This window comes from Mytilus galloprovincialis, chromosome 13 (genome assembly GCF_965363235.1).
Source record: "Mytilus galloprovincialis chromosome 13, xbMytGall1.hap1.1, whole genome shotgun sequence".
NCBI classification, from domain to species: Eukaryota; Metazoa; Mollusca; class Bivalvia; order Mytilida; family Mytilidae; genus Mytilus; species Mytilus galloprovincialis.
This window is the reverse complement of record NC_134850.1, coordinates 19,889,402-19,903,177: the sequence shown is the minus strand read 5'-3', so window position 1 is coordinate 19,903,177 and position 13,776 is coordinate 19,889,402.

The window sequence follows — 13,776 nt, the reverse complement described above, 5'->3', positions numbered from 1 at the left end:
ATGAATTACCTTACATAAAAACAATAGACAAGAATTAAGAAACAGTTTAACACAAAACGCTATTGCGATTTAAATGCACGTTAGGGGTTAATCATATATATATATGTTAGCGGCAATAAGTAAAATTAGGCATTAAGCTTAAATCCTAGGCAATAAGTTAACGCCTAGGCATTAAGTCTAATGCCTAAATGATGTAAGGCATTAGTCTTAAATCCTAGGATTTAAGCTTAAATCCTGAAAAATGTGTCCAGGCATTAAGCTCAATGCCTAAAATATAAATGCGAGTAAATAAAAGACATTTATTCAATTAAATAAAAATTATACATTTGTTACAAAGTAAAATTACGAGAACTGAAGTTTAAAATGTCATCTACTGGAAATAAAATCATAGATAAAATATGTTTTTATATTAAAATCATCTATTATTACTTATAAAACATGAAAACTTGATACAAATTTGTGTTAAAATCATTTGTTATCACAAGTTGTCGAACTGTGGCACCGACTATTGCACTTTCTCCAGTTTTCCTTGCATTTGCACCGGTTATTTAAACATTTAGATTTACAAGAATATTTGAAAAATCATTGACCTCCAGATAATGACTGATGGGTTGCTGCCTCACGTACACTTAAAGTTGTTTCACAATTAATTTCCTCTTCCAGAATTAAACTTTGTTTACAAATTCCCATCTCATTTATTCCAAATGTTCCTAGACTTTGTTGATTCATTGTCCCTCAGCCATGCAGTTTACATGTCATGAATATCTCCATTCGATCGCTCAATGCTACCCTGTGATTGGGGATGTCTCGGTTTCCAATGAACGATAACAAGTTCTGGCCACATTAATTTAACTCGGATATGACCAGCTGTGAATTCCTGACCATTGTCACTTTGCAGTATATGGGGTGCACCAAAAATTGTAAAAATATCAATTAGATTAAAAGCCACCTCTGATGCACATTTTGAGGTAAGGGCTTTAATGTTACAAAATTTTGTAAGGTGGTCTTGAAATACCATAATAAATTTATAGTTTCCATCTAGGTTTGATTTAAAATCCATCAAATCAACTTGTCCTCCACTGTTAAAGTCTTTAGATACAATTTCACTACTACTCCTTTCCCTATATGTTTTTTTTTCATATTGCAATTTTCACAAAGTGACAGAAAAAATTCAATTGCATCACGGGAAATGTTAGCATATCCATTATTTAGTTGTTTTATCATGCGATCTCTGCCGCCATGACCGGTTTCTTTATGTGCCTTTTCCAAAATACCATAGAGTTCCTCTAGGAAGACACAAATTTTTAAATTTCCCTCGTCATTCTCGCTGACTTTAGTTATCAAGCTCTCAAAATCACCAATGTTAAAAATGTCGTACCTTCTTAAATTGTAGTAATCTTTTGTCACTTTCTTTTCTGATGATTCCAAAAGTTTAATCTTTGCCAAAAGATCATGGTACTTTACTCTAGGGTATATGCTCCTTGTTTTCCCTGATTCGAATTTAGACCTCAAAGATTCAAGAAAGTTTTCCTCAAAAGACATGGTGTCACTTAATGCGAATAATCCAGATTAAGAAGTGAAAAAGACAAGATGGCCTGAGGGTATTTAACAAATATTTTAACAAAGAAAATTTACTTATCCAAAAAATTGGTATGAGCAAAAAATCATATCTTAATTTTGTCTACTTTTGACCAGTTCAAACCCGCTGGACCAGTGAAGTGTAAACATTTTCAAATAATTATTATAAGGATTATATAGAATCTCCCCTTTTTATGGGATACAATCACTTTTTTAAATCTTTTTTTATTTTTTGTACTTCCACAAAAAAGTATGAGTTAATTCTGTTTTAAAAGTACTAAAATTTGATGATTTGTCAGATAAACGTATATTAGTATTAAGAATATAATTATTAAAGAGAATACTTTATTTCAAGATAAATCACTAAAAACACCAGATTTCACTAATTGCCTAAAATCATGTTCGGCAATAGGATGAATAATCATCACCAGATTTCAGGTAAATAGCTTAATGCCTGAAAATTTCAGGCAATAACTTAATGCCTAGACGTTAGCTTATTGCCTAGGATTTAAGCTTAATGCCTAATTTCACTTATTGCCGCTAACATATACAACTCGTGTTTTTGTGTGGTATGCATATAGTAAATGACAAGAACAAATTATGAGTAGTTATATAAATAATGATAATCAAAATAATTCCTGTCAATCTCATATTTGCGTTATTTTATCAGGTTTTGTTGGAAGCGGAGTGTTTCTTATAGGAACTGGTTTCACATCATGCGAAGATCGTGAAATTGCTGTTGTTTTATTGTCTTTAGCATTCCTTTTTGCTGGTTTTCACAATGCTGGATGCCTTGTTAACAATATCGATATAGGTCAAAAGTAAGTACGAAAATTGTGTATCGACATTTCTCTTGTATAAAAATGTTCAGACTGTCGCTTTCAAAAATGCAAAATATCTGCATCCGCAACAGTTAAAGAAAACAAAAAATATCTGCTTTCACATGAATAATAAAATTTAGAGATCAGAGTTTTTTCTGTAAATTTACAGTGCTTCATTTATATCTTCTCAATAGATTTATGAAATTTGAACATCGGTAACCAATTATGCCTCAAGTTTTCACTTTAGCATCTGTGCTATGTGTACTGTTGTTTAAATGTGATCTTTAAGCCGTGGCGTTGTCAGTTTATTTTTGACTTATGAGTTTGAAAGCTCATTTGGTATCTGTCGCCCTCTTAAACAAAATTGATAATTTATCGATCCTAAAATTTTAATCTTATTTTAATCCAAGATCAAATCAATAATTGACAAAGCATAAGTTTTACAAGTAAATAAATGTTAACGTTGCAAGTGATTGTTTTCGGTAACAAAGTTTACATGTACCTGCAGGTATGCAGGCACCTTATTTGGGCTGACCAATACACTAGCTACTGTACCTGGCATGGTGGCCCCAATTGTTACAAGTATTTTAACACCAAATGTAAGTTATGTGATTACACTTATATATGATAAACAACAAAAAGGAAGAAATACTGATGTTCGATAAGTTGATACGTGTATTCCAAATGCTTTTGGCAATTTTATGATCAGTGCTAGATAAATAACTATAATTGGCTAGTTTCAACTGAGGACAATTTCTAGTCAACTAGTAAACTAGTTTTTAGTAAACTGTCATTATAATGAACACATCAATACAGTTATTACTAGCCTAGCGGAAAAGACCAGACAATCCGAAGTTACCAATAGAACTGGAGAAAATATTTCAATCATTGACAATAAATATCCGTATCAAACACACGAGATGGTCTTCGAAAAGACAAATATAGTATATATAACGAAATTATTTGATACCAAATTATAGTTTGCATTGTAGATATGTGTATGTAAATTAATTGAGTTTTGATCGAAATTGTTTGAAGTGACAACATTTAATTCATTTCCATCATTACCGAACTGAACAAAGAAATAACACGACGGTGCCGTATACGGTTCAGGAAATGCCTATTCTTCCGGAGCACCTGATTTCACTCCCGGTTTTTAGTGGAGTTGGTGTTGTTTCTTATTTATCATTTATAACTGTTGATGTAAATGTCCTTTGGATTTTTGAGTCTTTGTTTACTCATTGGTTTTGATTGTTATTGTATTGTTAGTAATTTTAATTTGAAAAGACAGTTATCTGCGGAAATGTAAATTATACGTCCATTTAAATATACAAACTTTATACACTCTTCGCTTGGACAATATTTTTTTCAATTAATTGCACAAAAATACTACACTACTCAAAACTGTTTTTCATAAAACATGTAAAAGTAACAAACACACACAAAAATGTATGTCAACTAGTTTTTCGACTGTTATAAAGGATACTACAAATAAAGTCATATTCATTATACCCAAAACAAAAATGCAACAGTGAATGTCAACATGCGGATCGTGCATAGACCCCTTCCATTGCAATGGTGTAACTATATATGTTTAGCAGTCTTATAACTTTAATTTTTCGCCTATATATATAGGAAGATGTGGTATGAGTGTCAATGAGACAACTCCTCATCCTAGTCGCAATTTATAAAAGTAAACCATTATTAGGTCAAGGTACGGTCTTCAACAAGGAGCTTTGGCTCACACCGAACAGCAAGCTATAAAGGGCCCCATAAATTACTCGTGTAAAACCATTCAAACGGGAAAACCAACGGTCTAATCTATATAAAAACGAGAATCGAGAAACATTTATAAACCACGTAAAAGACGACAACCACTGAACATCAGATTCCTGACTTAGGACAGGTGCAACCAATTGCAGCGGGACTAAACATTTTAATATTACCAAACCTTCTCCCTTTTCTGAAACATAAGTATAACATTACAACATAGAAAGACACACTATAAAATATCAATTGGAATGGCTTTACTCAATCAAAAAACGTAGTAACACAAATTAACGCACAATGAACGAATATTCTATTTTTTGTAACCGTCGTTTAATGTACATCTTTAAGAATCAAACTTGAAGAAATGTTCAGTATTTGTTTAGAGGTTTCTGGATTCGATAAAGAGTGCATATATACATATAAAGACGTTCAACTTATCTACAAACTGAGAAATATAAAAAGAAGATGTGGTATGATTACCAATGAGACAACTGTCCACAAGAAACCAAAATGACACAGAAATTAACAACTATAGATCACCGTACGGCCTTCAACAATGAGCAAAGCCCATACCACATAGTCACCTATGAAAAGACTGAGAAAGTCTATATAAGATTATAGTAATGTGTAATACTTTTTAGTAATAGGGGTGACATTCACAGTAATTTATTTTGTAGGATACAGCTGAAGAGTGGAGGAACATGTTCTATGTGTGTGCTGGAGTATGCCTTTTTGGAATTGTTGTTTATGGATGCTTGGCAAGTGGAGACGTTCAAGAATGGGCCAAAGACGAAACTGAAGTTAATATTGAAAAACCAAAAAATATTGATAAAAATGAAAATACAAAATTTTAAAATTATAAACACTTCTTAATACAGCAAGGTTTTAATCTAAAAATAATGTTGTTTGAAATACTGGATTAACAGTGCTTTATTGACAAGCACATATGAATATTTGGTTTAAGGTCAAGGATGAAGATCGTGTGAAAAGTATGACAGACTGTTGCACAGGCCCTACAATAACAATATCAGTATCTATAACAAAAAGTGCATTACAACGACTGGTCCTCACTCTTTGCCATAGAAATCGTACAACTACTCGAGTTCGCTGTAGGCATTTTTAATTTATGAGAATTTTCCAAAACATGGTTTCTCAATGAAATAAACATAATAGTTCTTGAAAAACTGGTCATTATCGTGATACATGGACTGCCCGTATGGCAGTGGTATTGACTGCGACAGCGATAATGACCTCACCTTCGGCTCAGTCATTATCACTATCTTAGTCAATGCCACTGTCCTGTGGGCAGTCCATATATCACGATAATGACCAGTTTTTCAAGAACTATTTTATAAATATATCATGTATATATACTATTTTTTTTGTGTTTTTTTACAACATACAACAAATACATGTATAAAGATATGAGGCAAACGTTTTCCAATCTTATGGTTTAGATTTAAAAGATTTGTGTAATGATTATTTCTCAGTTTCTAAACTTAAACCCACAAAATATTACTGAATGTATTATTTATACAAATGTATTAGAGATGCGTCAGAAATAAGAAACAATTGTTAAAAATATGGTTACAATTATGATATTTTATATATATATATAACATGTGAAACTTTGAAATGTGGTTTTGTCTATACATATTATCAGATGATTTGAGAACCCTAACACTAATAAATAATCTGAATATTCCAAATCAGATATACATGTCAGCATGTACAGCACGAAAACAGATATTGCAATAAAAGTACCACAAAATATAAAGAACAAAATTTATCGAAGTGAATAGATATAGGAAGATGTGGTATGAGTGCCAATGGGACAACTCTCCATCCAAATAACAATTTATAAAAGTAAACCATTATAGGTCAATGTACTGCCTTCAACACGGAGCCTTGGCTCACACCGAACAAAAAACTATAAAGGTCCCCCAAAATTTCGAGTGTAAAACCATTCAAACGGGAAAACCAACGGTCTAATCTATATAAAAAAAAACGAGGAACGAGAAACACGTATAAATTACTAGACAAACGACAACTACTGTACATCTCTGTTTGCCCAAACCATACATGTTTTTACCCTACATGTATCTCCCCACACCTCTCAGGTTTGGGGAGATACATGTAGGAAGGGAATTGGCAGAACACGCAAAAACTAGTACACATTAAAATGGGCAATTTACAAAAAAAGGTAACTATAAATGTAATTATTTAGAAATATTTCGGATAACAGATATCCTTCGTCAGTCAGATTATGATGTTAAATGAATCATCTTTAAGTCTTCTTAGATTAAACTTTTACTAAATCTTGAAATTCATACAATAAAAAAGTCAAACCGAACATCAGTTAAGACGCTTGCATCATTCTAAAAAATTGTTAAACATGACATAGGTTATATGGCTAATTACAACAGATAGCTCACATATATGCTTTAAATACAAATAATAATGTGTGATTTGAACCAGCACAATTCTATAACTTTATCGGGAACGACAATTATGATGGTATAACATGTATAAGCATGATAACGTCTGTAAAATTACCAAATAGACAGCACTGAACGATCTAAACTTTAAAATATTTGAAATTGACAGAGTAAAGTAGCTACAACAGAGTCTGAATATTTAAACATCGCGAACAAACGGCCGTTAAAATGTAATAATAATTTTTGACTAAGTATAACTAGAAGAACGTGGCTTGGTACTCATACATCCCTCAAAAAATTAAGCAATTTAAATTGGTATCTTCAACAAATTTATTTAATAAATGAAAACGGTTAAGAAAAGGAAACATAGACTGTAATAATAAGCAATATAACCTAAATATATAAACGAGTCTAAATTGAAAACTACGTTCAAACCTATTATTGCGTTGGATTAAAACCGCAATTTTTATACGTGTGAATGTAAAACAAATTTCGTTGTAGAAGGGTCTAAATACACAAACAACATTTTCCAAAAGACCAAAAAAAGTGAAAAAGTATATTTAAACAAAACGCATTTGACTAACAGGTCGAACAACTGATGTTCTTTAACCCTGCTGACTGCCATTGGCGATTGCCAAATAAAAATAATCACAAGATGTAACAAAATGGATCTTAATATTAATTTAATACCAAACAGAAAACAATAAACTGGTGGCCACGATGTTATGCCACAAACATAAGGTGTCAATATTTTTGTGTACACCAGATCCGGATTTCGACAATAAATGTCTCTTCAGTGATATTAGGGATCGAAAAGGTATTTGGAAGGCCATATAATTTACCCTCAATTTAAGATAGACTCTTGAATTTTAAGAGTCAATATAAGATGAACGGATCATATAAACCGGAGGGAAAATATGATACAAGCCCAAACGAAAGAATATAAACAAGTCTAAATTGAAAACTACGTTCAAACCTATGATTGCGTTGGATAAAAACCGCAATTTTTATACGTGTGCATGTAAAACAAATTTCGTTGTAGAAGGGTCAAAATACAACACAAACAACATTTCTTAAAAGACCAAAAAAGTGAAAAAGTATATTCAAACAAAACGCATTTGACTAACAGGTCGAACAACTGATGTTCTTTAACCCTGCTGACTTCCATTGGCGATTGCCAAATAAAATTGATCACAGGATGTAACAAATGGATCTTAATATAAATTTAATACTAAACAGAAAACAATAAACTTGTGGCCAAGATGTTATGCCACAAACATAAGGTGTCAATATTTTTTTGTACACCAGATCCGGATTGCGACAATAAATGTCTCTTCATTGATGTTAGGGATCGAAAAGGTATTTGGAAGGCCATAAAATTTACCCTCAATTTAAGATAGACTCTTGAATATATATATAATAAATACTAGTATTTATTGTAATCTTCATCCTGGAAGATTTTACGAGTTACTCAAATATAGGAGTATCTTACGCTGAACGCTAAGGTGTCAAGCGTTGTAATAATTTAGGTTGGAAGCCTTATGACGAACAATTTCATTTGCATTACACCATTGGCCTTACTGGTTCCTGGGATAAGTTGATTCCAAATATGATTGATATTTATTAATGATAGTACAGAGAACATAAATCGTAATACAGTTAGAACTCAGTTATTATGAACACCTGGGCTAATTTGAAATGATATCCTTTAATTATGAGGGTAGATGTTGTTAAGCAGCTTGTTTTATCATCAGGTCGGTTTTGTTTTTTTTTGTGACGAAAATCATCCTATTACAACTTGTCCTAACATGCAGACATTTGTCGTGTTTACATAGCATAATCTAGGCCTTCTTATGATTATCAAAGTTTCAGGTCACCTTGACCTCAAATGGAAATAATTTCTCATTTGGGCAACCTGGTTTAAACCCAAGACAGACACCTGCTAAATAATGCATTTATGGGAAAAGGGACAAGTTAAGTGGTTGCTGCTGGTATACTAAATGTTTGTTTCTTTTTACATGGGTTTAAACTATATTTTACAGGTCCTCATACATTGTCATAGTCATTCTTTTAAATTTGCATTTGCCTAAGTTGATTCATTTATTCTTGCCTTGTATTCATGTTCAGTTTTATTATGTTATAAGACAATTCGCTTAAACATAGACATCTTATACATTCGGGTATTTCACATCTAATCTTTTATAATTATATTCTTTACAAAGCACCAAAATGTCGGCATTTACCTCAAAAGCTTACAAGACATTAAAGCAAAATTATGAAGAAGGAATATTGTTGCCAGTGATAAAAAATGTCATACTTTGGCTTCAATATTCATTCACTTACAGGGTCTTTGCATCGGACATAAACACATTCATTCTTCAACCAGTGGCTGGTATGATACGGGTTATGTTCCTCTCATATATTTTATGATGGTATGATACTAAACCCCTAATTGAAGGGATTGTGCTAGATATTTCATATAAAGAAGACATAATCTTTCAAACAGTTAAAATAGGGTCTGGAGCTGGCATATCAGTAACTGCTCGTAGTCCTTTGTTAATTTATGTAATATTGTCATGTTAAATTTCTGTTTTGTTTGTTTTGTTACCTATTCTGACATCGGATTCAAACTTCGTTAAACTGAGTTTTACTGTGCGTATTGCTGTGTTTTTGTTTCTTCTTCATTGGCTAGAAACATGTTTAATGTCTGAACGAAGAAAGAAAACAGTGTCAAACATCGCAAATGATAATGAATTACTTTCAAAATGATTACATAACAGCAGTGTAAGAGTTCCACGAATTCTCGACTAAGACCATATAAGGAAGAAACAGTGTAACTAATTATCATATTTTCAGTCGCTTCCAGGCCTAGGCGGTCACGATCGAGGATTTAATTTGAAATTAAATGAACAAATGGATAATCATAAACTATCTCTTATGACGGTTTAATTAAAGTATTTAGCTTCGAGCGTTTCTGTGAAAGATAAATCCTAAAATTAGCTTCGTACTCAGGAAAATTTATAACGTGCAGGTTTCATGTTTTTTTAGTTAATTACATAAAATTTTAAATGTTTTATTATACAAATAAGGTTGTTTGTTTTAAACATTTAATTCCCAGATGAAATGTTCATTAAGGAATATTCCAGGCATGAAGGTAAGAATATAACTTTTTGATTTGAAATACATACATAAGTAAATAAAGGCAACAGTAGTATACCGCTGTTCGGAATTCATAAATCGATTGAGGAAAAAAAAACCACCAACAAATCCGTGTTACAAACTTAAACTGGGGGAAACACATCAAATATAAGATGAGAACTAAGACACAACAGAAACACAACACTTAAATATAACACACACAGAAACGAACTATAATATAAAAATGACCATTTTCCTAACTTAGTACAGCAATGAATGTGGTTATTAAATTTGATTGATGCTTTTTGAGCTTCTTTGTTAAATATTTGTTTGTTTTTGTTCTAATTGAGATTGTGACACAGTGATGACAGCTGTAACCTTTGATAATTTTACCTATAACGTCTGTTTTGTTCACACGTCTTTGTTAATATAATGGAATTTGATGCGACTGTCATACAAGTGAGAGATTTAGCACTATAAAACCAGGTTCAATCTACCATTTTCTACATTTGAAAACGCCTGTGCCTAGTCGGGAATATGACAGTTGTAATCCATTCGTTTGATGTCTTTTATCATTTGATTTTCCCATTTGATTAGGGACTTTACGTTTGGAATTTTCCTCGGAGTTCAGTATTTTTACTTTTTATTGAATAAATATCATTTCCAGAGGAACTATAAAAAAATAACATAACAAAATAACAAACATCTGTAACAGCAATGTTCAAGCTAAAATGTAGTCTAAAAATTCTCCTATTATTTAATTATCGTGCAAAGGTGCAAATCAAGATCGGGGAAAATTTATGAATATATTTCATTTGCATACAAAAAGTATTGTGAGATCATTTTTTGGCAGAATTTTGAGTATGCACTTTGCTAACTCAGATTATCCGTATAGAAATGTTTGAGCCGACAACCATGTCAAAAGAATCAAACATGCTCACAAAATAAAATTTAAGTATTCCAGTTCTAATATCTCACTGGCAACAACGTGTTTCGTATGAACAGTCACTTTATACACGTTATTTTCTTTCTCTTCTTAAAAAAACAAAACAAGATGAAAATAATTAGATGTGATTCGCCTGCAAATGAGTCGATATCTTTAATTGTTTTTCCATAGGCGGTAATGAAACCTTTTTTTATGTAGCTCAATCGATATCGTAAACTTGGATATGTATGATAGCTCGTTTCGAAGCTGTGTTCACATATGTAATTAAATTTTCGGGGTACGAAGTAAGATTACTTTTTCCGTAAATTAGCATACCCTTTTGTGATGCGGCTCCTCGTGGTACAAAATCCCTTTTTTAACACAATAAGTTCTTTGAAAATTAAATACTTTGGACACATTTTAAAGCTCAATAGTTTTTACACATTTATTCTATGTTCCTCTACTTTCCTAATCACCACAAATGGTAAATTTTAGTCATTTATAAAAAAAAAATTAAAAACATGTCTAATATCACTACACATAGATCTTTTGTTTACACACAAGTTTTGAGTTCCTCATTTCGAGGCGCATTAGGGATATTGACCCAAACATGCCAAATGAGACAAATATTTATCCGACTCAAAATGACGTGGATGTAAGCAAATAAATGTCATTATAAGGCCTTCAACAATAAAAAAAATCCGCATAACCACAACTATAATTAGCTATACAAAATGTGGAACAATTCAAACAAGAAAACTAGCGGCCCGATTTAGAACACACCATACAAAAAAAAAAATACAACATATATAGACATAATATGAACATGAACCAAGGACAACCAATGGATAACAGACTGATGATTAGGACAGGCACATACAGCATGTACTGTGTTTGTTAGCGCGAAGCCCTCAGTCAAGCATTACATACTTTGTTTTTTTGTTTGTTTCTAAATTGCAAATGAACGTTGAACATTTAGTGTAGAAAAGTGTCGCTTTAATGTCGAAACAAAAAAGTAATTTTAACACACAGTTTATGGGAGACTTCAGATATGATTCAAAAAAAGATACTTTACACACAATAACAACTTTGTAAAAGACATTTTGTGGCTAAAATATTTTTTGATAAAACCTTACGAGTTTGACTGTCCCTTTGGTATCTTTTGTCCCTCTTTTACAATACTCATATCTATAAGATGTTATCTGGAAATAATATGCCCATTTTGACAATTTGAGAAGTTTTGCTCTTAATTCAAGAACTTTGAAGTCCTGCTGCAAACAAGTATCTTTTAAATCAAAAGTATAAATACTGAAGTCTGACTGACTCTGTTTTACAAGCATATAACAAAACATCGAGAATGGATGTCAAAATAATGGATCTGTGATACCTTCATAATTTTAAAAACATTTTTGAAATTATATTGTTTTGTATCGAAACAACAAAATCTTGCAAATATTGGATATACAAAACTAACTTTAATTGATGAACTTTTTTTTAAATCTATCTTGCTTCCTGAAACATTTTACAAATAAAAATAAGGACTTTATAAGTTTGATGGATTTTAAGCATTATCTTGATATACCTTCATCATTAATGCTGGAACCACAGTATATGAACGACCAGCATGTAACAAAAGTGAATAATTAAGGCATTAAATAAAGACAACAGTAGTATACCGCTGTTCGAAAGTCATAAATCGATCGAGAGAAAACAAATCTGGGTTACAAACTAAAACTGAGGTAAACACATCAACTATAAGAGGAAAACAACGAAACAACAGAAACACTGCAGTGCAACAAATAAACAAAAAACGACAATGCAACACAGAAACGAACTATAAAATAACAACTACCATTTTCCTGACTTGATACAGGACATTTTAATGGTGGGTTTAACCTGGTTTAATTAAACGATTTTTAAATTCATCTCTGGTAAACTCAAACGTGGACCTTATTTACCATTTTTTTCCCTCCTATAAACGATGATTAAAATCAAGAAAGGTTATTAATCCTTTAAATACTAAAGCTCTTTTGATTACTTGATTTCCACCTTGAAAATTCCGTAAAATCTTATTATTGGATTTTACTTTGTGACTACGTCATTGTAATTTTATTCCATATGAAAAAATATCTAGTTTAGAAGAGAATCATCAACGTCTGGGTCGATTTTCTCAAAACATTTTCGCACAGATATTTTCATTTTTATTTTTTTGATGAAAAGACTTTTGGATATTTGTTATTACAAAATAATATATTTTAAATGAACCTTTTTGAGTTCATTATATGATAAATATTTTAAATACAACTTCTTACTAAAGATTTAGAAAAAAAAAGCCCACAGACATTTAGATAGATAGATAGTTTATTCTCATAAAACCATGCAAGTACACAGGTTAGTTATTGCGTTATATCATTGTTATCAATAACCACTATTCGTCACAACTCGGACGATTCCGTACCTTCATCTAAAGAATAGACGGAGAGTAGTGGACTCACCCGATGATTGCCGATTGTCTCAGTTCTCATTGGTCACTACTCGGCCGTTTCCGTACCTTCATCTAAAGAATAGACGGAGAGTAGTGGACTCACCCGATGATTGCCGATTGTCTCAGTTCTCATTCGTCACAACTCGGACGATTCCGTACCTTCATCTAAAGAATAGACGGAGAGTACCGGATTCACCCGAGTATTGCCGATTGCAATAACTAGTACAAAACACGATATTACTACGTCACGATATAGCAAAAATGACATTAAACAAAATAAATCAATCAATCAGTACATAGTATTGGTATTTTATTCAGATTTTTTGTCTGGTAACAAATATTTCCAAAGATTACGAACACCAGAGTAAAATCTTAATAGGGGGAAGCCCATAACACCTGAAAAAAACACCTCTCAACTACTAGTATATAAACCAACATAACGAATGGAAAAATAAACAACTATCATATCTATGACTTGGTAGTGGTATTTTCTGAAGAAAGTAGTGGATTAAACTTGGTTTTTTTTGCTAGCTAAACCTCCTATTTTTGTGGCATTTGTTTATTGTTCTATATATTTAGTATAGTCTTTAAATGTGATATAAACAATTTTTATCTTGCAAC